General features: G+C 38.0%; 1 protein-coding gene across 19 annotated transcripts in view; it reads right to left on the bottom strand.

The window, feature by feature from the left end:
• The window catches only part of ZNF438 (zinc finger protein 438), a 192112-nt gene that overhangs the window by 129480 nt on the left and 35843 nt on the right, over positions 1-26789 (bottom strand). For all 19 annotated transcript variants that reach the window (XM_027976676.3, XM_060397433.1, XM_027976683.3 and 16 more), the window contains one exon: positions 4825-4882. The gene's annotated coding sequence lies outside the window, so the exon portion shown is untranslated. The remainder of the gene's footprint in view (positions 1-4824; positions 4883-26789) is intronic.

Raw genomic sequence — 26789 nt, 5'->3', positions numbered from 1 at the left:
CAACCTTTCTTCTCTCGATGCTTTTGGTTAAATTCTCACCATGTTTCCAAGTTCACTGAACTTTTCTCCTGAAAGATCTAATCTGTACTTAGTCCCACACTAGTACAATTTTCATTTCAAATACTGTATTTTTTTAAATCTCTAATGTTCCAATATTTTCTTTTTTCTATCTTTTATTTCATTTCTCATTATGTTTATCTGCAGGAACCATATTTACAATAGCTATTTTAAAGTACCTGTATGCTAGTTCTATCATCTGTTGTTTCAGGGTCTATTTCTATTGGCTCCTAGTTATGGGATTTTTTTCCTGCTTCTTTGTTTACCTATGATGTTTGATTGGATGAAATTCACTGTGAATTTTATGTAGCTGAATGCTGGATTTCTTATATTTGTTTAAAAAGTGTTGGATTTCTGGCAGACAGTTGATACTTGAGGATTAATATGATTCTTTTGAGGCTTAGTTTTAAGTTCCTTCAGGGTTTGTATAGAGGAACCTTTACTCTAGGGCTTTTCTTACAGTGACCTGGTAATTTTTCATTTCTCATGAGATTGTCCTTGCAAGCTTTTGCAAGTTTTATCCTATGAATGCATGGTTTGGTGTTTACCAGATCTGCGAAGGCACCTTTATGTGTATCTCAGAAATTCTTTCTCTGTCCAACACTCACCTTTTTAAGAAGGTGAGATTTTAAGTATATCAGGCTTTTCTATTTTGTATCTTTGTTACTTCCTTCCCTGTTCCATAGCAAGAGACAGGTACTTCACTTTTAAATTTGGTTACTGAATTTTAAGTTTGAAAGGAAAACTAAGCTCCCTCTAAGAAACCTGCTGAGCATACCTTCCTAGGACAGAAAGAGGCGAGAAAAAGGGTATTTCTTTAGTTTTTTAAAATTGAACACACAAAAAAATTACAAAAATCAAATATAAAAAAAGTACTTATTTAATTACCCTTATTCTATTAATTGTGTTGGTAGATACTGACCTAAAGCCCTAATATGAAGCCCCCACTAAACCATTTAAGAGCTAATACATTTATTGAGGAAAAAAGAAAAAAAGAGCAGATGTTTGGGGGAAGGGTGAAGAGAGGTAAGTAGGAGGCAAATGTTTCCTCCAAGGCGACATTATGATGAACTAAGCTGGAGTATACCTGACAGTTGTAATAACATTAATCATCATAAACTATATCTAGAAAATTATGCTCACTACTGAAAATTGGAAAAGGCCACATATATAAAGATGAAAATATATGCCATCTGTAAATCTATCACTTAGAAGATTAACAACTGTTAACACTTGGCATGTGTCCTCACAGAGTTTGGCTAAGCATATACATGTACACACACACACACACACACACACACACACACACACACATCTTTGTTAATTGAAATTGAAATAATAGTATGGATACCACTTTTTAAATTTCCTTTTAATTATAAGCATAACTGAGAGTTGTGTGTTTAGAAACATGATTCTACTTTTCTTTTTTAAAAAACTTTTATTGGTGTATAGTTGCTTCACAATATGTGCTAGTTTTTGCTGTATATAACATGATTCTTAACCAGGGATGGGACAACGGTGAGATGAGGGAGGGACCTGCAGGACCCCATTCACCTCCCCCAGCCCCAGATCTGTCTTGACAAGCATCTACTCTGAACGCACTTACATTCCCTGCTGCTCAGAGTGGGGTCCATGGATCAGCAGCATTAGCAGTACCTGGGAGCTTGTTAGAAGTGCAGAATCTTGGGCCCCACGACAGACTTAATCAAAATCTACATTTTAACAAACTATCCAAGGGATTCATATATACACTGGGGTTCGAAAAGCTGAGGATGATGAGCTTCAACTTGACACTGTCAGTGACAGAACCCACGGTCATTGGCAGCAGCCAGGAGTCTCGTTCTAAGAGTTCTATGTAGATCCATTAAGTTTGAAATTTTATTATACCTCTAAATAGAGATGTTGGACAGGGGGACATGGATAGGAGCCTGGAGCTCATGGGAAAGATCGAGGTAGAGAAACAAACAAGGGGAACGGATATTTAGCGTGAAGGATACATGGGATCACATAGAGAAAAAATGGAGAAAGCAGCCATGAACTGATTGAAGAAAGGCAACTTCCTGAGACCATGAAGACGAAGAGACTGCAAACGAGATTTTGTAATTGTATTTGTATGTTATGCTAAGTGTAAGGAGGACTGGAGATTTAGAACCACAGAAGGACACAGCTGGAACTGATGGGTAAAAGTAACAGAGAGATCTCTGCCCAGTGTAATGAACAGTATAATGAATAAGCTGGCAACATTCTCATTCCTCCTCAAAAAGCAACTAGAATTATATCTAGAAACTACAAAATCCACAGCCAGCCATCATGATCTTCAAAGACCACCTTTCAAAGTCATGTGCAGCTCCCCTTCTGCCTCCCAGACTACTGATGAGTCTGGAGCGCTCCACTTCACATGCCAGCCACTCAATTACCCATCCCTGGCTTCTGGCGTGGGTCCTGGCTTCTGAATCCAAGTTCTCACCCCCACTAACCACTTCAAGTTGCCCAGCACTGACCAGGAGGCACACTGAGATCATGTTCCGCAGAGCTGCCAAGAGTTCTTGGCATCTGATCAATGGAGCACACAATGAGTGAGTGTTCAGCAATTAATCAGGTGACAGAGAACAACAACTGACAAGCTCAGGAGCCAGAGGATGAGCCAAGGCAAGGCTGGAACGGGGACCAGCAGACTCTATTCCACGCCTATAACCCTCGGGGATTCTGCTCTAGGTCACCAGTGGGATTAGACACCCTTAACCCAAACAAGTTGCACTAATGGGAAGTTTACCATGTGTCCTTGGACTCAGGGCTCCCTGGAAGCTGGTAACATTAGGAACCAGACTGTAGGTACTGAACACCATGGGCACCAAGTCGTTCTTCCTCACACCCTCAGGTTGGCCTGGAGACATCTGTTATCCTCTGACCTCATCTACAATGGGAATTCCAAACTAGCTCATAGGTGTTTGTGAAGATTAAATGAGACCATCGTAAACAAAAAGTACAAAGGGTACACAGAAAGTATGCAGTACCTATGTGCTACCTTCATTTATACATTAGGTGACCATAAAATGACAGCCAGCCAGCTGAATGGTAAAGCATGTTTCCAGAAACAACACTTTTAATGCTCTTTGAGCACAGAAGAACAATAAAAAGACTTTTTTGTTTTGTCTGTGTGAACTATAATGAAATTTCAACTTGTCCTAAAAGAATGTTCCTCCCTTTTTAAAAACTTTTCTACCAAGGCTAGCACAAGTATGTTATATAATTAGGAAGTAAAGATGTAAATTCTGTTGATATGATATTGATAACACCAATTCTGAAAAAATATCATCAAGCAAAAGAACTCTTCAAGGCCAATAATTATTCTGCAAAAGTCATTCAGGTCTGGGTCTGTTGTTTTAAATGTCTATATCTTTTAAGTACAATATATTTCTATTTCCCTTGATGAAATTTAAGTTTAACTAAAATCACTAAAGTTGGCAACAGCAGCAGGAGACCATTTATAAGGCCAGCAGGGCTATTTCATTTTATTAATGAAAGTTATATAATAGTTTCAGCAAACTACAGAGCTTCTTTCTTATAGTCCTTTAATATTTATAGAAATTTAAAAGAGTTATACTGCTAGAGTTCATTTTGGAAACTGAGAATTTCAATTATCTTACAGCAATCAATTATTTCAGCTCAACTACAGAAATGGCTATGTAAGAGTTATGCTCATCTTTATTCATACTCCTTCATGACAGGTCAACTGTATCTAGCACTTGACCTAGAAGCTCAAGTAACTATGACTAAACAAAACCACCCTAAAAAGATCTCAACTCCAAACCACTGAGTCACATCACTGGTGTTTTTGCTTCTAACAGATATACCAAAAAGAAAAGAAAAATATAGTAGTTTGTGAACCATGTAAGGGGCCTGCTTATATTAACAGAAAGAGCTGTACTAAACCACTGACGAACACACATGTACCTTAAAGGAACTGAAGAGCAAGTCTATAACCGAGTTCAAGAAGATGTTCACAGACACTAGGCCAATGTTCAGAAAACGAAATCCCACACCTCCCATGACCTGTGAAATGAAACCTATAGTCTCATCTCTATTGCATGGAATCTGGGTTTTTCTAAAAGCAGCCATTTTGATTTTTCAAACTGTTACACAGAAAAGCTACCCCTATAATTTTCTATAGGAGTATAATTTTCAAATAAATCTTGATTTTTTGGCTTTAATTAAAACTTTTTATCTTGGAATAATTTTAGATTTACAGGACAGTTGCAAAGGTACTATAGAGTTTCCATGTTCCTTTTACCAAATTCCACCTAAAATTAGCATCTTACACTACCATGGTACATTTGTCACCATTAAAAAAAGGATGTTGGTACATTGCGATTGACTAAGCTACAGACTTTATTTGGATTTCACCTGTTTTTTTCACTAATGTTTTTTTTCAGTCCTGAGATCCAAGTCAGGGCACCACTTTGCATTTAATGATTTCTTTTTAGGACTTTAAGTTTTAAACTATGCCTAACTTGTTCATCTTTCAACAATGTTCTCATTATTACAGAAAATGAATCTAAGGCTCCCTGGAAAGTGTGATTTATTGGATACCAGAGCATGTTACATTAAATTCATGTAAACATGGTATTTATACTATTTTTACTGAGAAGAATAAAAGGTAAATTGCTTAAGTAAAATATACTCCTATGCCTATTTTTGTCAGGAACCGATGCAATCAAATTATTTAATGTTTCAGATATATCTCTTCAAAAAATGCTTGGCACTTACCTATCTCTTAAGGCTCCAGTAAAAAGTCCTAAGATATGGTGAATCCTTTTCATTAGTCCTGTAATAGAATATAAATCAAATATAAATATTAAATATAAGTATAAAATGTTATCACAATCATATTTGGATAATCCATTTTTATCAAATATATGCAACAACTGTATTCCTTTCATCCCCAAATTTCACTCTTAATTATAGTATGGTATTTTTTTAAGGTAACAAAAGAACTAATGTGAGGAACAATTTCATAAATGTATTACATCTTTAATTTAAAAATGAAGGCATGCAAAATTTAATACAAGTTTTAAGATGAATAGAAAATGTTGTAGAAAAAAAAGAAGTACCACAATGAATAAAACTAAGAGAATGCTTCACATTCTTTTCCATGTGCATAATGCTGTGCAAATTACTAACTGGTCACAAACAAGTGAATCACACTGAGGGCACAGCCTTGGTGAGGGGAAAACAGTAACCAGGAGTCAAGGATTAGGAGATTTTTGAGAAGACACGTGCCTGGTAAAGCATCCATGTGTGTCATTTTGACTGAGACAATCCCAACTTATGTCCATTGTTGCCATGTCCCATCCAATTTATTATTTGTCTTGGATTTTCCACTTCCTGGTGATTTTTAATGACAGCATTATAGCAAGCCAGAACATTTACTTCCAGGCTCTGCCCTGATCTCATTGAGCGGTATGAGATGCCTGCACCCTGAGCCTAGTTGTCAATTTAGCCTGTGGTTAAATGTGAAGACCCTGAGCAGTAACCCATTATTGGATGGGCTGCAACTGACATCTCATTCACAGAGTCAGCATCTGAACCTTGAGCAGAAAAGGGAAGTGCACTTGGACAGCAGTAGCCGAGGGACAGCTCAATCCTTCCTTCAGTCTTGGGTGGAGGTGGGAGAAATAGTCAATGCTGCTGCCCCAGCTGTAACTAGCTTGAAGGTATTAATTTAAGAAAAGCAGATGGAAAAATGTTTTATATAAAATATTGATCTACAAAGCACAACTCTTCATTTAGATTAAATGACTGGTCTTGAGATTAATGGTGCTCAGTTCTGATTACAAAGTATCTTGTTTACAAAGTTAATTGACAACTATTACTCTCTTGGCTCTAATAGAGAAGAAATTCACAGTTAAATGATGCCAGCTTTCTATCAGTTGTGAGGAGATATTAATACATCAAATAGAATAAATCAGTCAATTCCAAAAATGGTTTGACTATTTTCATCCAATTTATGGAATCAACATAGAGCTTTTGGAAGTTTATTCTGTACTATGTAGTACACCTGACACTGCATAGCTGCTATTTCAATTCAGTTAAGAAGTTCAAAAACAAAGATAAAACTATAGTTAGTTCTCATTAGTCATAGTAATTAAGTTCTACAAAGTCATCATGAACACTAAATTCAGCTCAGTTCAGTCGCTCAGTTGTGTCTGACTCTTTGCGACCCCATGAATCGCAGCACGCCAGGCCTCCCTGTCCATCACCATCTCTCAGAGTTTACTCAAACTCATGTCCATCGAGTCGGTGATGCCATCCAGCCATCTCATCCTCTGTCATCCCCTTCTCCTCCTGCCCCCAATCCCTCCCAGCATTAAAGTCTTTTCCAATGAGTCAACTCTTCGCATGAGGTGGCCAAAGTACTGGAGTTTCAGCTTTAGCACCAGTCCTTCCAATGAACACCCAGGACTGATCTCCTTTAGAATGGACTGGTTGGATCTCCTTTAGAGTCCAAGGGACTCTCAAGAGTCTTCTCCAACACCACCAAAGAGAGGTAAGAAAGCCTTCCTCGGTGATCAATGCAAAGAAATAGAGGAAAACAACAGAATGGGAAAGACTAGTGATCTCATCAAGAAAATTAAAGATACCAAGGGAACATTTCATGCAAAGATGGGCTCAATAAAGGACAGAAATGGTCTGGACCTAATAGAAGCAGAAGATGTTAAGAAGAGGTGGCAAGAATACACAGAAGAACTGTACAAAAAAGATCTTCATGACCCAGATAATCGCAATGGTGTGATCACTCACCTAGAGACAGATATTCTGGAATGTGAAGTCAAGTGGGCCTTAGATAATCATGACGGTGTGATCACTCACCTAGAGCCAGACATCCTGGAATGTGAAGTCAAGTGGGCCTTAGAAAGCATCACTATGAGCAGAGCTAGTGGAGGTGATGGAATTCCAGTTGAGCTATTTTAAATCCTAAAATGATGATGCTGTGAAAGTGCTGCACTCAATATGCCAGCAAATTTGGAAAACTCAGCCGTGGCCACAGGACTGGAAAAGGTCAGTTTTCACTCCAATCTCAAAGAAAAGCAATGCCAAAGAATGCTCAAACTACCACACAATTGCACTGATCTCACATGCTAGTAAAGTAATGCTCAAAATTCTCCAAGCCAGGCTTCAGCAATACGTGAACCGTGAACTTCCTGATGCTCAAGCTGGTTTTAGAAAAGGCAGAGGAACCAGAGATCAAATTGCCAACATCTGCTGGATCATCAAAAAAGCAAGAGAGTTCCAGAAAAAGATCTGCTTTACTGACTATGCCAAAGGCTTTGACTATGTGGATCACAAGAAACTGTGGAAAATTCTGAAAGAGATGGGCATACCAGACCACCTGACCTGCCTCTTAAGAAACCTATATGCAAGTCAGGAACCAACAGTTAGAACTGGACATGGAACAACAGACTGGTTCCAAATAGGAAAAGGAGTATGTCAAGGCTGTATATTGTCACCCTGCTTATTTAACTTCTATGCAGAGTACATCATGAGAAATGCTGGGCTGGAAGAAGCACAAGCTGGAATCAAGATTGCCAGGAGAAATATCAATAACCTCAAATAGGCAGATGACACCATCGTTATGGCAGAAAGTGAAGAGGAACTAAAACGCCTCTGATGAAAGAGGAGAGTGAAAAAGTTGGCTTAAAGCTCAACATTCAGAAAACTACGATCATGGCATCTGGTCCCATCACTTCATGGAAAATAGATGGGGAAACAGTGGAAACAATGGCTGACTTTATTTTGGGGAGCTCCAAAATCACTGCAGATGGTGACTGCAGCCATGAAATTAAAAGACGCTTACTCCTTGGAAGGAAAGTTATGACCAACTTAGCATATTTAAAAGCAGAGACATTACTTTGCCAACAAAGGTCCATCTAGTCAAGTCTAGGGTTTTTCCATTTTATCCTGGTACAAAATATAAACATATCTAAGTAAAAAGCCCTGGTTCTCTGTGTAGATTAAATCTGAATTGAAGATTTCCAACTAACTGAACAAAATAAAGCCAACATTTATTTTTAACATTTTTATTGGAGTATAGATGCTTTTCTGTATTGTTAGTTTCTACTGTACAGCAAAGTAAACCAGCCACACATGTACATATATCCCCTCTCTTTTGGATTTCCTTCCCATTCAGGTCACCACAGAGCACTGAGTGGAGCTCCCTGTGCTGTACAGCAGGTTCTCGTCAGTTATTTTACACATAGTAGTGTATATAGACGTCAATCCTGATTTCGCAATTCACTCCACCCCCCCTTTCCCTCTTGTCCATATGTTTATTATGAAGCCAGAATTTAAAGTGCTCAATTGAAAAAAATTCCACGCTATTGATGATTTTACTGAGTCTTAAAAACCTTAAGGATTTCTAAGATATATAGCAAAATCTGGGAGTTGGCGATGGACAGGGAAACCTGGCGTGCTGTATTCCATGGGGCTACAAAGAATTGGGCTTGACTAAGCAACTGAACTGACAGCAAAAAGAGAAAGTATGTACTGCCACACTGGAGTAGTTTTTATTCAACATCATATTTTGTACCAGGATAAAACGGATTTCAAATGCTGATAATCTATTAACAGCAGCATCTAAATTTGGTAAAATGTTCAGAAAAGATTTCTAAATAGATAAACTTATCTGACAAGTTTTCTCTTGTAAACATTTCGTTGAATAAAGGTACTCTAAATAGAGTAAAAAAAGACCATGCCTATGAAAATATTTGGGCTAGAATATTTTCATGTTAAACTATTAAAAAAATAAAAATTTACAATGACCTCAATTAAGTAAAATTTGCTTTAAACTTACCAGGTACCTTAGTACCTACACAGATGTTATACTCTCAAATTTAAAAATTTATGATTTACAGCAAGTAATAACTATTGAAAAAAATAAACAATTTCAAGTTTAGTAATCAAAAATGAAACTGTGAAGACTACAATTTTAGGAAACAAAAATAATACAACCATGTTTCAAAACTACATTTCTTTCAGAAAAATACAGAGACCCAGTACTACAAACAAATTACGATGAAGAAACTAAATAATGTATATGTACTTATACTGAGAATTCCATTTATGTTCTTTTTAAAGTTGAAAAAATTCAACATGAAACAGTTTTGTTTTGCTTTGATATTTGTCTTGATGATTTGGGTTTTTTATATTAACATGGAAATATGTTAATATTTTTCAGAAATAAATTTACTTTAAAGTAACTTCTAAATGGACTCAAATAAAAATACTGTCAATCAAATAAAATCATATTATTTCATTATCTTTTAGTACTTATTTTCAAAAAGAATCTTCAGTTTGGGTAATAAACGGTCAACCCAACTGCGGTGGTTAACTTGATGTGTCAACTTGGCTAGTTTGATCTAACACTAGTCTACATGTTGCAGTGAAGGTCCTTGTGGATGTGATTAACAATTCCAATCAGCTAACTTCAAACAGATTATTCTCCATAACGTGGGGGACCTCATCCAAACAGTTTAAGGCCTTAATAGCAAAGACTGAACTTTCCCAAGGAAGAAGCAATTAATTCTGTCTCAAGACCAACAAAGAAACCTTGCCTGAGTTTCCAGTCTGCTGAACTGCCCTGCAAATTTTGACTCAAGGTCACATCATCAACTTTTACCTAAAATTTCTGCCTGTTGGCCTACTCTACAGTATCACACTTGCTAGCTCCCACAATCATGTGAGCCAGTTCCTTAACATAAAATCTCTTTCTCCCTATCCATCTTTCTTTCTTTGTATTTCTTTGTTTGGCTGTGCTGGGTCTTAGATGCAGAATGCGAGGTCCTTCAGTGCCAGCATGCAAACTCTAGTTGTGGCATGTGGCCTCTTCCTGGACCAGTGATCGAGCCTGCGTTACCTGCGTTGGCAGTGAATTCTTAACCACTCAACCACCAGGGAAGCCCTTTCGTTCTTTCTCTCTTTCTTTCTGTTGTGTATCTATCTACCTATCTATCATCTGTCTATCAGTCTATCTACCTATCATCTATCTATCATGCACTTACAAAAGCTATGATAGCATAGATAGCTGTATCTCCTGCTACTTGCATTTCTCTGCACAACCAAATACACTAGGTAAGAGACCATTAGAAGTATCAAGCACCTCCACCCCATGGAAGCTGCTCCCTGATAAAAGTAGAAAATGAACCAGTTTCATCTCAGGAAGCATGCAGTCAAATCACTAACAGTACCTTTAAAGAAGAGTAAAACCTCAGATTTTAGGGCCACATCTTTCTATACCAGAATGATACCAGATAACCCAACAACCCAGGTTTTAAGGAACAAGGTTATGTCTTCCTCCTCTTTTTTTTATCACCGTTCTAACAGGAAGTCTGAGAAAGAGAAAAGTGTTCTAAAGTGCTACTTGGCAAACATTTCATTTTGCTAAACAAATAATGTCTCAGAAGACATTGTCAGTCCTAAGTGCTATAAAGATGGCGATAGAACATAAAAAATATGTTTTTTAATGTTTTCAGTAGTATTACTGTTGTCATTCTGAGATTGCTGCATGTGTAATATGGGATAAAAATGAGTGATTATGGGATTTTCTAATTCTATAATCACTTGAGTCTTTCAAAACCAGGATTCTTGGCATAGACAAAAGGAGATGTAAAAGGAAGATTCAATTGCACTGTAGTCTAGAGTTTTAATTGGAAGCATCAATATGAACATGTGAGGTATTTTACTGTATCTTAAATATGTGCATATATTTCTGAGCTCTGATGACCAAAAAGGCCTACAAAGACCAAACTAGCATCACTGATGGCTAATTCTGGGACTCAGGAGCCAATTTCAAAAGGCTCCCACTGGCCAAAGATGGAATAATTTGAGCTTCATTAATGACAATAATTGAGATGGATCCAAACTCATCAAATATGTTTAACTCTAAGAATTCATGATTTTTCTAAAAAATTGATCACTTTCAAGAAATGATAGAGAACCAATTAATTATCTTAAAAACCATTAAATCAAAGAAAAACTTCAAGAATTTGTCCTGCCTTTCCTTTATAAACTGTAATACCTAAATTCTTTCAACTAGGATAGCATTCGCAACACACATATCTAATGTAATGAGTAAAAGTCTAACTGGCTAGGAGGGTATAAGCACAGCTTTAAAACAACAAGTGGTTTATATTAACCAAGGGGTGACCCTTAAGTAGTGAAGTTAAAGAAAAAACAAGAAAACAAATTTGAGAACAGGCATCCAATGCTGTCCACTGAGGGAAATACTTTCACACTGTCAGTTTAGCCAAGTCAGTAAAAAATACATAAATAACTAAGCAAACAACATTAACCCCCAGCTCCAGGGTGATAAGTCCACAGAGTTGCTATGTGTTATTTAAATTTTCCAGTTTTCAACAAATATGGCAAAATGTGCAAAGAAACAGAAAACCCATTTGCAGGAAAAAAGACAGGCAATATAAATTGATTTTAAAGGGGGTAGATGTTAGACTGAACAGATACAGACTTCTAATCAGCTATTATAAATAAGTTGGGCTTCCCTGATAACTCAGTTGGTAAAGAATCCGCCTGCAATGCAGGAGACACCATTCGATTCCTGGGTTGGGAAGATGTGCTGGAAAAGGGATAAGCTACCCACTCCAGTGCTCTTGGGCTTCCCTTGTGGCTCAGCTGGTAGAGAATCTGCCTGCAATGCAGGAGACCTGAGTTCAATCCCTGGGTTGGAAAGATCCCCTGGAGAAGGGAAAGGCTACCCATCCCAGTATTCTGTCCTAGAAAATTTCATGGACTATATAGTCCATGGGGTCGCAAAGAGCTGGACACCACTGAGCAACTTTCACTTTCACACAGAACTAAAGGAAATCATGTAAAAAGAAATTAAAAGAAAGTACAATGAATATCAATAAAGATATAGAAATGATAAAAAAAAAAAAAAGAGCCAAACAGAAAATCTGAAATTGTACAATAACTGAAGAAGTACAATACTTGAAGTGGAAAATTCACTATAGGAACTCAACAGCATACATGAGTCAATAGATACTGTACAATTTAAAGGATGGGGAGAAAAAAATGAAAAGAGTGAACAGACCACCACAGAAAAAGAGAAAGGGGCAGAAAAAAAGATTTAAATAAAGGCTGAAATCTTCCCAAATTTGATGAAAACATTAGTAATCTATACATTAAGAAGTTCAACAAACTCCAAACCAGATAAATATAAAGAGATATACACTCAGACAAAATATAATCAAAGTGTTAAGAAAAAAGAAAAAATCTTGAAATTAGCAAGAGAAAAATGACTCATCACATAAAAGGAATACCAACAAGACTAACAGCTGACTGACTTATCATCAGAAGCAGAAGAAACTAGGAGGTAGGATGACTGAATATTCAAAGCGCTAAAGATAAAAAACTGTGAATTGAGATCTTATGTCTAACAAAACTATCTCTCGCCCATGAAGGTGAAATCAACACACTCCCAGAAAAACAAAAACTGAGAGAATGTGTTGCTAGAAGATCTACTTTACAAGAAATACAGGAGAATTCTTCAGGCTGAAAGCAAATGACACCAAATGGTAATCTGAATCCACACAAAAAACAAGACTGCCAATAAAGGTAATTATGTAAAACCTATAACTATATATTTCCTTCCCTTCTCTTAACTGATTTAAAGAGCAACTCAATAAAACAATAAGCATACAGTTGCATTGTTGGGCTAATAAAAAGTTTTATATAGCTGATTAAAAAAAAAAAAGAAGCAGAGATGAGAGCAAAGCTACATTCGAGAAGGAAATAACACCAGATGGTAACTTAAGTCCACAGAACATATGAAGCAAATGAAAAATAGAAAAATTATTGTAACTCCATAAATATGTACCTACTCTCCTTACTTCTCTTAGCTGCTTTAAAAGACTTGTTTTTTTTTTAAGAGTTACATAAAGTAAACATTATAACAATATATTGTTGGGTTTCTACAATACACAGACATAATATGAATAACAAGAGTAGCAAAAAGGGGGGGAAAGAAACAGAGCTATACTGAAGTTTATTTTGCTGAAACTAGGTAAACATCAGAAGTAGATTCTTTTAAGATCTGTATAGAAAGTCCTAGAGCAAACACTAATGAAATAATTCAAAATGTTTAATTTTAAAATTATTAAAGGAGCTAAGATACCACACTGGAAGAGATTTGCTTATTTTAAAAAAAGAACAAAGAAAGGCATAAGACCTATGGAAAACAAAAAGCAAAATGGCAGGTTTAAATCAAACTATATCAATAATGTTAAATGTGAACAGGTTAAACAATCCAACCAAAAGTTCGAGATTATCTCATTGCATTTTTAAAAACTGTACCATATGTTGTTTATAGGAGACACATTTTAGGTTTGATGAAAGTAAAAAGATACATAGTGACACACTATGCAAACAGCAACAGTAAGAGAATCAGACAAAACAGACTTTAAAACCACAATAACAATGAAAAAGAATTGAAAGAATAAATAAACAATTCAAAAATTATAATGAGAGATTTCTTTATCCCATTTCAATATTAGATAGAACAACCAGGAAGAAAATCAATAGAGAAATAGAAGATTGGAATAAAACTATAAGCCAACTAGACCTGCCAGATCTCTGTACACTTCACCCAACAACACAATATACATTCCTCTCAAGTGTCCACTAAACATTCTCTAAAACAGACCATACTCTAGACCATGAACAGCCCTCATAATTTAAAGTGATTAAAATCATGTCAAGAATGTTCTATGACCACAATAGAATGCATATCAGAAATCAGTAACAGAAGGAAATTCTGGAAATTCACAAATACATGGAAATAAAACAATATACTGGTAAATAATCAGTGAAACAAAGAAGAAATCATAAAGGAAATTAGAAAATACCCTGAGACAAATGAAAGCTAAATACAACATACCAAAATTCATGGGGTATAAAGAAAGTAATGCTTAGAGAAATTTTATAGCTGTAAATGCCGATATTAGAAAAGATGATCTTAAATCAATAGCCTATCTTCCATCTTAAGAGTCAAGAAAAAAAAATCTAAACCTAAGCAAGCAGAAGGAAGGATATAATATAGATTAAAGTGCCAATAGATGAAATAGAGACTAGAAAAAAGATAGAAAATCAATAAAAATGAAAGTTGTTTCTTTGAAAAGATCCCCCAAATTAACACCCTTTCAGTTATGAAAGAGTTAGTTGCTCAGTGATTTCTGTCTCTTTGTGATCCCATGGACTATAGCCCACCAGGATCCTCTATCCATGGAATTCTCCAGGCAAGAATACTAGAGTGGGAAGCCATCCCCTTCTCCAGGGGATCTTCACAACCCAGAGATCAAACCTGGGTCTCCCACATTTAGTTATAGTGACCAAGAAAAAAAAGGCAGAACACACACATTACCAGAATCAGAAATGAACAAAAAGACATTACTATTAGCCATACAGAAATAAAACGTATTGCATAGGAATACTATGAACAACTGTAAACCAACAAATTGGATAATTCAGAAGGAAAGAACAAATTCCTAGAAAAACTAAAACCTGAATCTCTGAATAAACTTGAAACAAGTAAAGAGACTGAATTGGTGATTAAAAACACTTCTAACTCAGAAGGCTTCACAGGTGAATTCTGACAAACATTTAAATGAGAATTAATACCAATCATTGACAAATTCTCCCCCCTCCCTAAAAAAGAAGATAATACTTCTATGAGGCCAGCAGTACTCTGATACCAAAAACTAGAAAAAGATATCATGCAATAACTACCAATATTCTTTATGGCTGCAGAGGCAAAAATCTTCAACAAAATATTAGCAAACTAAAATCGAGCAATATACAGAAGTATTATAGAAGACAACCAAGTGGGATTTACCTTAAGAATGCAAGGTTAGTTCAACACACAAAAAAATCACTCTATCAACCATACAAATAAAAAATAAAAACCACATGATCATATCGACAAAAAGGGTATTTCCCAAAATCCAATATCCTCTTGTCATAAAAAGCATTCAACAAATCAGGAATAAAAAAACACTGAATGTATCCCTCCTAAAATTAGGAATAAGAAAAGAAAGTCCTATATCTTACCATTTCTACTCAACATTTCACTGCAGGTTCTAAGGTAGCTCAGCGGGGTTAAAGCATCTGCCTGCAATGCAGGAGACCCTGGGTTGGGAAGATCCCCTGGAGAAGGAAATGGCAACCCACTACAGTATTCTTGCCTCAATCCCATGGACGGAGGAGCCTGGTGGGCTACAGTCCACGGGGTTGCAAAGAGTCGACACGACTGAGTGACTTCACTTTCACTTTCTAAGCAATGCAATTAGGTAAGAAAAAAAAAAAAAAACCTCAGCACCCAGAGTTGGAAAGGAATAAGTATAACTATCTCTATTCATAGAAAAAGCTGGCTTAAAACTCAACATTCAAAAAACTAAGATCATGGCATCCAGTCCCATCTCTTCATGACAAATAGATAGGGTGACAATGGAAACAGTGAGAGACTTTATTTTCTTGGGCTCCAAAATCACTGCGGATGGTGACTGAAGCCATAAAATTAAAAGACGCTTGCTTGCTCCTTGGAAGAAAAGGTATGACCAACCTAGACAGCAACCTAGAAAACCTAAAAAACAGAGACATTACTTTGCTGAAAAAGGTCCATCTAGTCAAAGCTATGGTTTTTCCAGTGGTCATATACAGTTGTGAGAGTTGGACTATAAAGAAAGCTGAGTGCCAAAGAATTGATGCTTTTGAACTGCAGTGTTGGAGAAGACTCTTGAGAGTCCCCTGGACTGCAAGGAGATCAAACCATTCAATCCTACAGGAAATCAGTCCTGAATATTCATTGGAAGGACTAATGCTGAATCTGAAATTCTAATACTTTGGCCACCTGATGCGAAGAACTGACTCACTGGAAAAGACCCTGATGCTGGGAAAGACTGAAGGTGGGAGAAGAAGGGGACAACAGAGGATGAGATGGCTGGATGGCATCACTGAATCAATGGACATGAGTTTGAGCAAGCTCCAGGAGTTGGTGAAGGACAGGGAAGCCTGGTGTGCTGCAGTCCATTGGGTCGCAAAGAGTCAGACACAAATGAGCAACTAAACAACAACAATTCAGAGATATGATTTTGTAGAAAATTCTAAGGAATCTACTAAAAAAAATTAAACACAAGTCACCAGGTTCAGCAAGGTTGCAGAATCCAAGAATAAAATAAAATTCAATCCATTGGCATACAACAGCAATGACCAAATCAAAAGTGAACAAATGAAATTAAGCATTTACAATCACATCAAAAAGAATAAAGTACTCAGAAGGCATATATTTAACAAAGATACTATAAGACTCGCTCACTGGAAACTACAAAACATTTTTGGAAGAAATTATAGATAAAACATGCTATATTCATGGGTTATTAAGAATTAATATCGTTTGGATGTCAATACTCCCGATTCATTTACATATTCAGCACAATTACTACTATGATTCAAGCTGCCTTTTTCTGCAGCTATTTAAGAAAAAATTGATCCTAAAATTAATTCAGATATGCAAAGAACTCAGAATAGCCAAACAAGCTTAGAAAAAGAACAGAGTTGGAAGATTCACATATCCCAATTTCAAAACTTACTATATAGCTGCAGTGATCAATACAGTACGGTACTGACACAAAGACAAGTATGTAAAACAATGGAAGAATTCTTTTCTTTTTTAATTCTCTTCCATTGTTTTACATACTTGCCTTGTGTCAGTACCGTACTGTACTGATCACTGCAGCTATATAGTAAGTTTTGAAATTGGGATATAATCTATTTTGACAAACTGTGGGCTTCCCTGGTGGCTCAGAGGTTAAAGCGTCTGCCTGCAACGGCGGGAGACCTGGGTTCGATCCCTGGGTCGGGAAGATCCCCTGGAGAAGGAAATGACAACCCACTCCAGTATTCTTGCCTGGAGAACCCCATGGACAGAGGAGCCTGGTGGGCTATAGTCCACGGGGTCGCAAAAAGTTGGACACGACTGAGCGACTTCACTTCACTTTGACAAACTGTGCCATCCAAAATAACGGCAAAGTACAGCCTCTTCAACAAATGGTGTAGGGACGACTGAATATCCACATGCAAAAAATAATAACAATGTTGGACATTTTCTTGCATAAAAATTAATTAGAAATGAATCTGAGACTTCAAATTAAGTGCTAAAACTACAAAACTCTGAGAAGACAAAAGAGCAGTAATTCTTTATGTTCTTGGATTAGGCAATGGTTTGTTAAATATGATACCATAAGTGCAAGTGACAAAAGAGAAAATAGATTAATTGGGACACATCTAAATTTAAAACTTTTGTGCTGCAAATGATACTATAAAGAAAGTGGGGAGAAAAACACAGAAAGGAGTAAATATTCATATATCACATATCTGAAGAGGGACTTGTATCAGTTATAACGAACTTGTAAATCTTTAATAAAAAGGTAAACAATTATATAATCAAAATTATTTTCATAATTTAAAATTTTTAACTTAGCAGAGGATGGGAATAGGCCCTTCTCCAAAGAAGATTTACAAATGGCTAACAAACACATGAGAAGATGCTCAATGTCATCTGTCACTGCTGCTGCTGCTAAGTCGCTTCAGTCGTGTCCGACTCTGTGCGACCCTACAGATGGCAGCCCACCAGGCTCCCCTATCCCTGGGATTCTCCAGGCAAGAACACTGGAGTGGGTTGCCATTTCCTTCTCCATTTGTCACTAGGGAAATACAAATGAAAACCATAATACATTTATGGTCAATTAAATATTCAGTTTCTAAAACTTCAGTTCACTTCAGTTGCTCAGTCATGTCCGACTTTTTGTGACCCCGTGAACTGGAGCAAGCCAAGCCTCCCTGTCCATCACCAACTCCCGGAGTCTACCCAAACCCATGTCCATTGAGTCGGTGATGCCATTCAACCATCTCATCCTCTGTTGTCCCCTTCTCCTCCTGCCCTCAATCTTTCCCAGCATCAGGATCTTTTCAAATGACTTGGCTCTTCGCATCAGGTGGCCAAAGTATTGGAGTTTCAGCTTCATCATCAGGCCTTCCAATGAACACCCAGGACTGATCTCTTTTAGAATGGACTGATTGGATCTCCTTGCAGTCCAAGGAACTCTCAAGAGTCTTCTCCAACACCACAGTTCAAAAGCATCAATTCTTCGGCACTCAGCTTTGTTTATAGTCCAACTCTCACATCCATACATGACTACTGGAAAAACCATAGCCTTGACTAGATGGACCTTTGTTGGCAAAGTAATGTCTCTGCTTTGTAATATGCTGTCTAGGTTGGTCATAACTTTCCTTCCAAGGAGGAAGTGTCTTTTAATTTCATTGCTGCAATCACCATCTGCAGTGATTTTGGAGCACAAAAAAATAAAGTCAGCCACTGTTCCCACTGTTTCCCCATCTATTTCCCATGAAGAGATGGGACCAGATGCCATGATCTTAATTTTCTGAATGTTGAGCTTTAAGCCAACTTTTTCACTTTCCTCTTTCACTTTCATCAAAAGGCTCTTTAGTTATTCTTCACTTTCTGCCATAAGGGTGGTGTCATCTAAAACTTAGAAATAAAATTTATCTATCACAAAGATGGCAGCTTGTGACAACCACAATTTAAGTTTGCATAAACTTCTCAAAGAACAAGGAAAGAAACAAATATGTCTATATAAATAAACACAGATATAGACATAGGTATATGAGGAAAGTTTGCAATCACATGTTTCTGTCTTACTGGACAGAGTTCTATATATGCTAAAGATCTCTTAAGAGCAATTTTATTTCCAGATTTCACACAAGTTATAAAGGAAATGAAAATGCCAACATCACTGAAGTGACTGCTATAATATATAACCAACTCCCATGCTCACTCTGTCACAGACTTCAAGAAATACCAATTCCTCCAGAACTGTGAACAAATCCAACTAGATGTAAAGTCTACAGTGTTTTTGTCACCCTCCAAAGCGTTCCCCAGAGTGGGTCCTAACTTTTCCAGACTGGGTTTTATGACCAGCTTTTATCACTGAAAATAGTCTTTAACATTCAATCACTCAACAAACATTGATTAATTATGATGTTAGAAGCTATATTAAGAAACAAGAAAAGTACAATCTTTGTCCTTAAAGAAATCATAGTCTAGAGGAGGACAAGCACCAAATAAACCTCCAGAACTAAGTAGTGTGTTTAACAGCTAAATGAGTACAATTTACATACCTCATGGCTGTACAGAAAAGGAGCATCTAATTTCCAGGGACAGAAAAGGGACCAGGAAAGTGGAGCAATAGGAAAGGTAACCCTGAGCTAAGTCCTGGAAGATAAGCACTAAAGGGAGAAAAAGAAGTGTTTCAGGCAAAGGTCCAAAAGCCCAAGAGAACTCAGAATCAAGGCAGTTCAGTCCTAAAGCCCAGGAAGAGTGGAAAAGGAAGAGAAGCAAACACTAGACAGGCAGGCAGAGACCCAGTTTTGAAGCCCTTTGCTTGCATGGGAGGGAATCTGGATTTTATCTAGAAGGTGTGGGAGGCCAAAGAATTTTGAGCTCAGGAATAATGTGATTAGGCTTGCATCTTTTTAAAAAAACTCACTGTGCAAAAGTATGAAGTATAAATACAAGAAAGTCTGAGACTGGAGCTAGACAAACATTTTTGGAGAGCATGATAGCAACACGGGTGAAAAGAAATGGCTCAAACTAAAGCAGAGACAACAGAGACAAAAGGATGCGCTCTAGGGATATTTAGAGTGTGGAACATGAACTGACTGTAGATGGGGGTAAGGAAGAATAAAGAATTACAAAGAGTTTCACGTTTCCTACTTGAGAAAAAGAACACTGCCATTCATCAACTTTAAAAAGAGAAAATGTACTCCATTGTGTACATATACACAATGGAGTATTACTCAGCCATTAAAAAGAATACATTTGAATCAGTTCTGATGAGATGGATGAAACTGGAGCTGATTATACAGAGTGAAGTAAGCCAGAAAGAAAAACACCAATACAGTATACTAACACATATATATGGAATTTAGAAAGATGGCAATGATGACCCTGTATGCAAGACAGCAAAAAAGACTAAGATGTGTATAGTGGACTTTTGGACTCAGAGGGAGAGGGAGAGGGGGATGATTTGGGAGAATGGCATTGAAACATGTATACTATCATGTAAGAATCGAATCACCAGACTATGTCCGATGCAGGATACAGCATGCTTGGGGCTGGTGCACGGGGATGACCCAGAGGGATGTTGTGGAGAGGGAGGTGGGAGGGGGGTTCATGTTTGGGATCACATGTACACCTGTAGTGGATTCATGTCAATGTATGGCAAAACCAATACAATATTGTAAAGTAAAATAAAGCAAAAATAAAAATTAAAAAAAAAAAGAGAAAGAGAACACAGGAGGCATAAGAACTGCAGGTCTGAATTTGAGTTCTGAAACTCAGAAAGAAGGTGGTAGTTAGTAAAATCCATATCAAATGTCCCCAGAGAGGTTCAGTTCAGTTCAGTCTCTCAGTTGTGTCCAACTCTTTGTGACTCCAAGGACAGGAGCACACCAGGCTTCCCTGGCCATCACCAACTCCCAGAGCCTACTCAAACTCATGTCCATCAAGTCGGTGATGCCATCCAACCATCTCATCCTCTGTCATCCCCTTCTCCTCCCAACTTCAGTCTTTCCCAGCATCAAGGTCTTCTCCAATGAGTCAGCTGCTCACATCAGGTGGCCAAAACACTGGAGTTTCAGCCTTAGCATCAGTCCTTCCAATCAATATTCAGGACTGATTTCTTTTGGGATGGACTGGTGTGATCTCCTTGCAGTCCAAGGGACTCTCAAGAGTCTTCTCCAACACCACAGTTCAAAAGCATCAATTCTTCAGCGCTCAGCTTTCTTCACAGTCCAACTCTCACATCCATACATGACCACTGGAAAAACCATAGCCTTGACTAGACAGACCTTTGTTGACAAAGTAATGTCTCTGCTTCTGAATATGCTATCTAGGTTGGTCATAACTTTCCTTCCAGGGAGTAAGCATCTCGTAATTTCATGGTCCACATAAAATAAGAGACAAGGTGGAGAGGTGTTTCTCCTCTCTACCATGTGAGGAAACTAGAAAAGAGAGAGCTATCTGCAAGCTCATGAAGAATCAAATCTTCAGGCACCTTGATCCTGGACTTCCCAGACTCCATAACTGTGAGACATACAATGTCTGTAGTTTAAGCCATCCACTACATAGCATTTTGTTATAGCAGCCGAATTAAAACAAGAGACACCTCTTGTTACAGTCTTGGATACTTTGATACGAAGATGTAAATCTTGGAGCTAAAGCTGTCTGCCACCTCAAGACTAGAAAGGGACAAGCTAGCTAGAGGACAAAGGCTAACTCATCCATGATGGCAGAACAGAAAGACAGAAACATCCCAAGAGCCTAACGACAGTGGTTAGCTGCTACGTGAACCAACTACAAACCCATCTTTCTTTCAGAGTTCTATTTATATGAGATTATTACTTATTTTTAAAGCCATTTACAACTCAGTCTCCTGTTATTTACCAGCTGAAAGCATTCTGATATAGAAAGATTTTCACAAGATGGGTATAAATGAAATTAACTTTGCCTATTAGAGACCATTCCTTTCTCTAGGGGATCCTCCCAACCCAGGGAGCGAAGCCGGGTCTCCTGCATTGCAGGTAGGTTCTTTACTATCTTAGCCAGTTGAAGACTTGGGAATCTGAAGGAGTTTCTGCCTAAAGTTTCACTTATTAAACAACATGAAGCTCATGTAGTTCTAATTTATAAAGGGAATGAACTTAACATGTCTTTTCTGCTTTAAAAAATCTAGTATTTCTAGTGATAACAATAGCCAGTAATGAAGATAATGATGATAATTTTGATGATGATAAGCTAAAGTTCATGGTTATTACAGTATTTTTAAAAGGGAGGAATTTTACCCATGTACTGTTTACCTTCAACATTCCATCTGACTTCAATAAAGAAGCCATACCACTCTCTCTTACTGTTTGTAACAGTTTTCATGTCAGTTTCATTTTTCATATTGTCGTATACACAACACTATACAAATATAGTTTACAGAGGAATCCTTAACTTTAAGGGACAAACTCCAAAAACCAAACAATTTGTAATAAGATTTCTATTTTTATTTCCATAAATTTTCTAAAGCTGTTCCTTGATCTGTGGAATGATACTTTTGATTCCTATCAGAGGGTATAAAGTAAACACTGTAGCCATACAGATAAATACCAGAGAAAGCACACTGGAGCACAAATAACAAACAGCACTAGGTATGTGCCTATGCAAGTAGTTCCCAAACAGTGAAAAAAAATTTGCAAGTTAAACGAAATTTTTGAAACCCAAAACATTTTCCGACGGGAACCATGTTTCTGTGAGTCATTCCATTACTAGGCCAGTCCATAAAAGCCTTATAAAACCATATGCATAGGACTATTGTTTGAACCACTTTTTCCTTTGGAAAATACATCATTTTCTCCCTCCACCCTCCCTCGACCAAGTCCCAAGGAATGGGCCTTGGCATGGATCCTCTCCAGCCTCATCTCTCACTCTGCAGTCCAGACACACTGTGCTCCTTCAACCTGCAGGGCCTTCTCCCCTCCAAGTTATTGCTGTTATACCCTTCCTGTCCTCTTCACGATCACCTCCACTCAGCCTGCTGGTCTCAGTCTAAATGCCACTTCCGCAGGAAAGCTGTCCTGTGTCCTCCCACGGAGTCATGGGTCCCTGCTACCCCTCCCCGCCACTGTATTCATCACACTGCGCTCTACCCACTTTTCGTGTTTCCCACTCAGTGGTAAAGAATCTGCCTGCCAAACAGGGGACCTGCATTTGATCCCTGGGTTGGGAAAAATCCCCTGGAGAAAGGAATGGCTACTCATTCCAGTATTCTCGCCTGGAGAATTCCATGGACAGAGGAACCCAGTGGGTATAGTCCATGGGGTCGCAAAGAGTCAGACATGACCTAGCAACTAAACAGAAGGAGCACAACAAGGAACAGTTAACCTGATCTATGGTCAAAACAGAGGGTTAAAGGGGTTTTCCAAAGATTTGTCCACTTCTGAATTTATACCCACAGCTGGTTCACATGCAGGAGGCTCCCCTATCCAATTTCTTTCCTGTTGCTGGTTTATAAAGTAACTTAAATGGAACATTAAAAGTCTAGCAAACAGGAATAAGCACATTTTCTAATAATACCTTTATCTTTTTCTTGCAGGTAATGTTCATTCTTGTGCCTTTACTTTACTGTAACTGATTTCCAAATTTGTATCTCTAGGACTAACACTCTCTTATGCTGAAGCTCCAAATTTTCAGCTATCTGTAATTTTCAACCTGAATATCCCACAAGGACTTCACTCCACCTTCCAGATCCTCCTCGACCCTTCTTTTCTCCAGTGTTTCCCACCTGAGATATTCAGATAATCTTCCAGTCACTGGAGCTTGACACTTAAGTTAACTCACCCCTGCCACTTAACGACTGGTCCATGACCAACCCAGAAATCTGTGGCCCCACCTCAGATCTGCTGAATCAGGATCTACCTTTCAACAAAATCCCCAAGCAACTGACATTCACACTAAGATTTGAGAAGCACTGATCCACAATTCCTCGTTCTCCCTACCCACACATATCAAAGCTGTCACTAAGTCTACATAGGAACGTGTTCCAAATACACTCCTTCCCATCCATGTCTGTTATCTCTGCTCTAATACAAGCCATCACCTCTTGTCTGGAACACCGCAATGAACTCTTAGCCCATCTCATTCCTCTAACCATCAACTTTCACCCAGAATATAAAACGAGACATTCAGTTGTACGGCTATGAATTTTGAGACAGACCATGTGGCAGGTTGGGTGGAGCTGCACATAATGTAAAGCTTGTCTCATCTATTTTGCGATCTATAATCTAGGGATGATCACAGAAAGGGTCACATGGGAAAGGATGCAAAAATAAATAGAAGATTGAGAACTACCCTTCTCCTGCCTCCTTGTCATAATCTCCACACTGATGATGGCTGTCTATCTTTCCTGCCAGACAAGGCCTTCCCTAAAGGCATTCTGTATCTCAAGTACTAGTGGATGGTATTAATAGATATTCAAAACCTGTTACAGAAGTCAAGTGCTAGGCTTCCTTGGTGGTCCAGTGGTAAAGAATCCCCCTGCCAATGCCAGAGACACGGGTTCAAACACTGATCTGGGAAGATTCCGTATGCCTCGGAGGATAGTTCATGCACCACAACTACTGAGCCTGTGCTCTGGAGTCCAGGAGCTGCAACTACTAAAGCCCCCACGACCTAGAGCTCATGCTCTGCAACAAGAGAAGCCACAGCAATGAGAAGCCTGTGCACCACAACTAAAAGAGTAGCCCCTGATCGCTACAACTTGAGGAAAACCCACACAGCGACAAAGACCCTGTACAGCCAAAAACAAATAAATAAAATTATTTTTTAAATTGTTAAAAAAAGTCAATTGCCATTTATACCTGACATCATCAAAAGCTATAAAACTGGTCATTGATAATACAAATACATTTATAAACTACAAAGGACTAAGTAAGTACCATATATACACCTATAAGAAGGAATCAATTTTTTAAAAAATTTTTAATGAAAATATCTCCAAGCTGTATACATCCAGGCATAGTAAAAGTTCAAATATGTTTGGAGACCTAATTCACATTCACATAAATGTAGCCATCCTTTTGAGCCCACATTCCAGAGAGGCCAGGAAGGCCCAGCTGTTTCCTGATACATACACTAGATAATGGGACAGGATGAAGAGTTTAGCCTTTGATGGGGAGAAGTTCAAATCTGCCAGCTGATTTTTTTTTAATTATACATCTTATCATAAAGATCAAAGAGTTATCTTTATGTAGAAAAGAAAAAACTAAATTTTACCTACAATTTAAAATCTTTCAATTTTCATTTTGTATATTACTTTAAGTGTTTTAAAATTTTTTTATTTTATACTAGAGGATAGTTGATTTACAATATAGCAAAGTGATTCAGTTATATATAGATATATTCTTTTTCAGATTCTTTTCCCACATAAGTTATTACAGAGTATTGAAGCAGAGCTCCCTGTGCTATAAAGTAGGTCCTTGGTGATTACCTATTTTATATATAGCAGATGATACCACCCTTATGGCAGAAAGTGAAGAGGAGCTAAAAAGCCTCTTGATGAAAGTGAAAGTGGAGAGTGAAAAAGTTGGCTTAAAGCTCAACATTCAGAAAATGAAGATCATGTCATCTGGTCCCATCACTTCATGGCAAATAGATGGAGAAACAGTGGAAACAGTGTCAGACTTTATTTTGGGGGACTCCAAAATCACTGCAGATGGTGATTGCAGCCATGAAATTAAAAGACGCTTACTCTTTGGAAGGAAAGTTATGACCAACCTAAAGAGCATATTGAAAAGCAGAGACATTACTTTGCCAACAAAAGTCCATCTAGTCAAGGCCATGGTTTTCCCAGTGGTCATGTATGGATGTGAGAGTTGGACTGTGAAGAAGGCTGAGTGCCGAAGAATTGATGCTTTTGAACTGTGGTGTTGGAGAAGACTCTTGAGAGTCCCTTGGACTGCAAGGAAATTCAACCAGTCCATTCTAAAGGAAATCAGTCCTAGGTGTTCTTTGGAAGGAATGATGCTAAAGCTGAAACTCCAGTACTTTGGCCACCTCATGCGAAGAGTTGACTCATTGGAAAAGACTCTGATGCTGGGAGAGATTGGGGGCAGGAGGAGAAGGGGACGACAGGATGAGACGGCTGGATGGCATCACCAACTTGATGGACATGGGTCTGGGTGAACTCCGGGAGTTGGTGATGGACAGGGAGGCCTGGCGTGCTGCGATTCATGGGGTCGCACAGTCAGACATGACTGAGTGACTTAACTGAACTGAATGTGTGCTTGTTGTATACATGGTAATCCCATATTATAATAGCTTTCAAATGCAGCTGAAATCAAGCTAAATATACCATTTTGTACTTGGTTACAAAATTTCGCCATAAATTATAATTACAGTGGCCATATTAGAATGATGGAACTAACATGACTGTCCATTAAAACATTACTGTAGTCCATTAAAACATTCACCAAATTTCATTACTTTTTTTCACTGGTTTTGAACAACTACTGTGTACGAGGCTCTGAGGCACAACTGCCCAGCCCTAAGCTCAGGAAACCCCAGACAAGTGGCAGGGGTGCCTCACACACCCCTGACTGCAGTGCAGTGCTGTGTGCCACTTAGAGGGCTATTCAGCAGCAGCACTGACCTGGGTGGGAGGCCCCCCTCCCATTTGTTCTCCAGGGAAGAGCTCAGGAAGAAGACAAGAGAGAGGACAAGACAGGAGTCTGAAATCGCCGCATCATGTTGAGGGAAAGGCAGCAGCAGGGAGTAGCTACAGCACAAGAAACAGCAACAAGCAAATGGCCCCAGTCCCTTAAAACCTCACTAGAATAGGGACTTGTCTGAACTTCCAGTACTTGTGAGAGATGAGAAGGGATAACTCAAGGCATTTCTTTGATTACCCATTTTTATCACTAACTGTATTACTTATTAATCTGCTAAAATTCTCTGTCCACTAATACACTAAATCTTGACATTATTTTTCCTCATTAAGTTTGAGAGAATCCTTCAGGTATTGTAGATATTAGCGCTCAGTCACACG

Source organism: Ovis aries, chromosome 13, assembly GCF_016772045.2.
Source record: "Ovis aries strain OAR_USU_Benz2616 breed Rambouillet chromosome 13, ARS-UI_Ramb_v3.0, whole genome shotgun sequence".
Classification (NCBI taxonomy): domain Eukaryota; kingdom Metazoa; phylum Chordata; class Mammalia; order Artiodactyla; family Bovidae; genus Ovis; species Ovis aries.
This window is presented reverse-complemented; position numbering and strand designations above follow the sequence as displayed.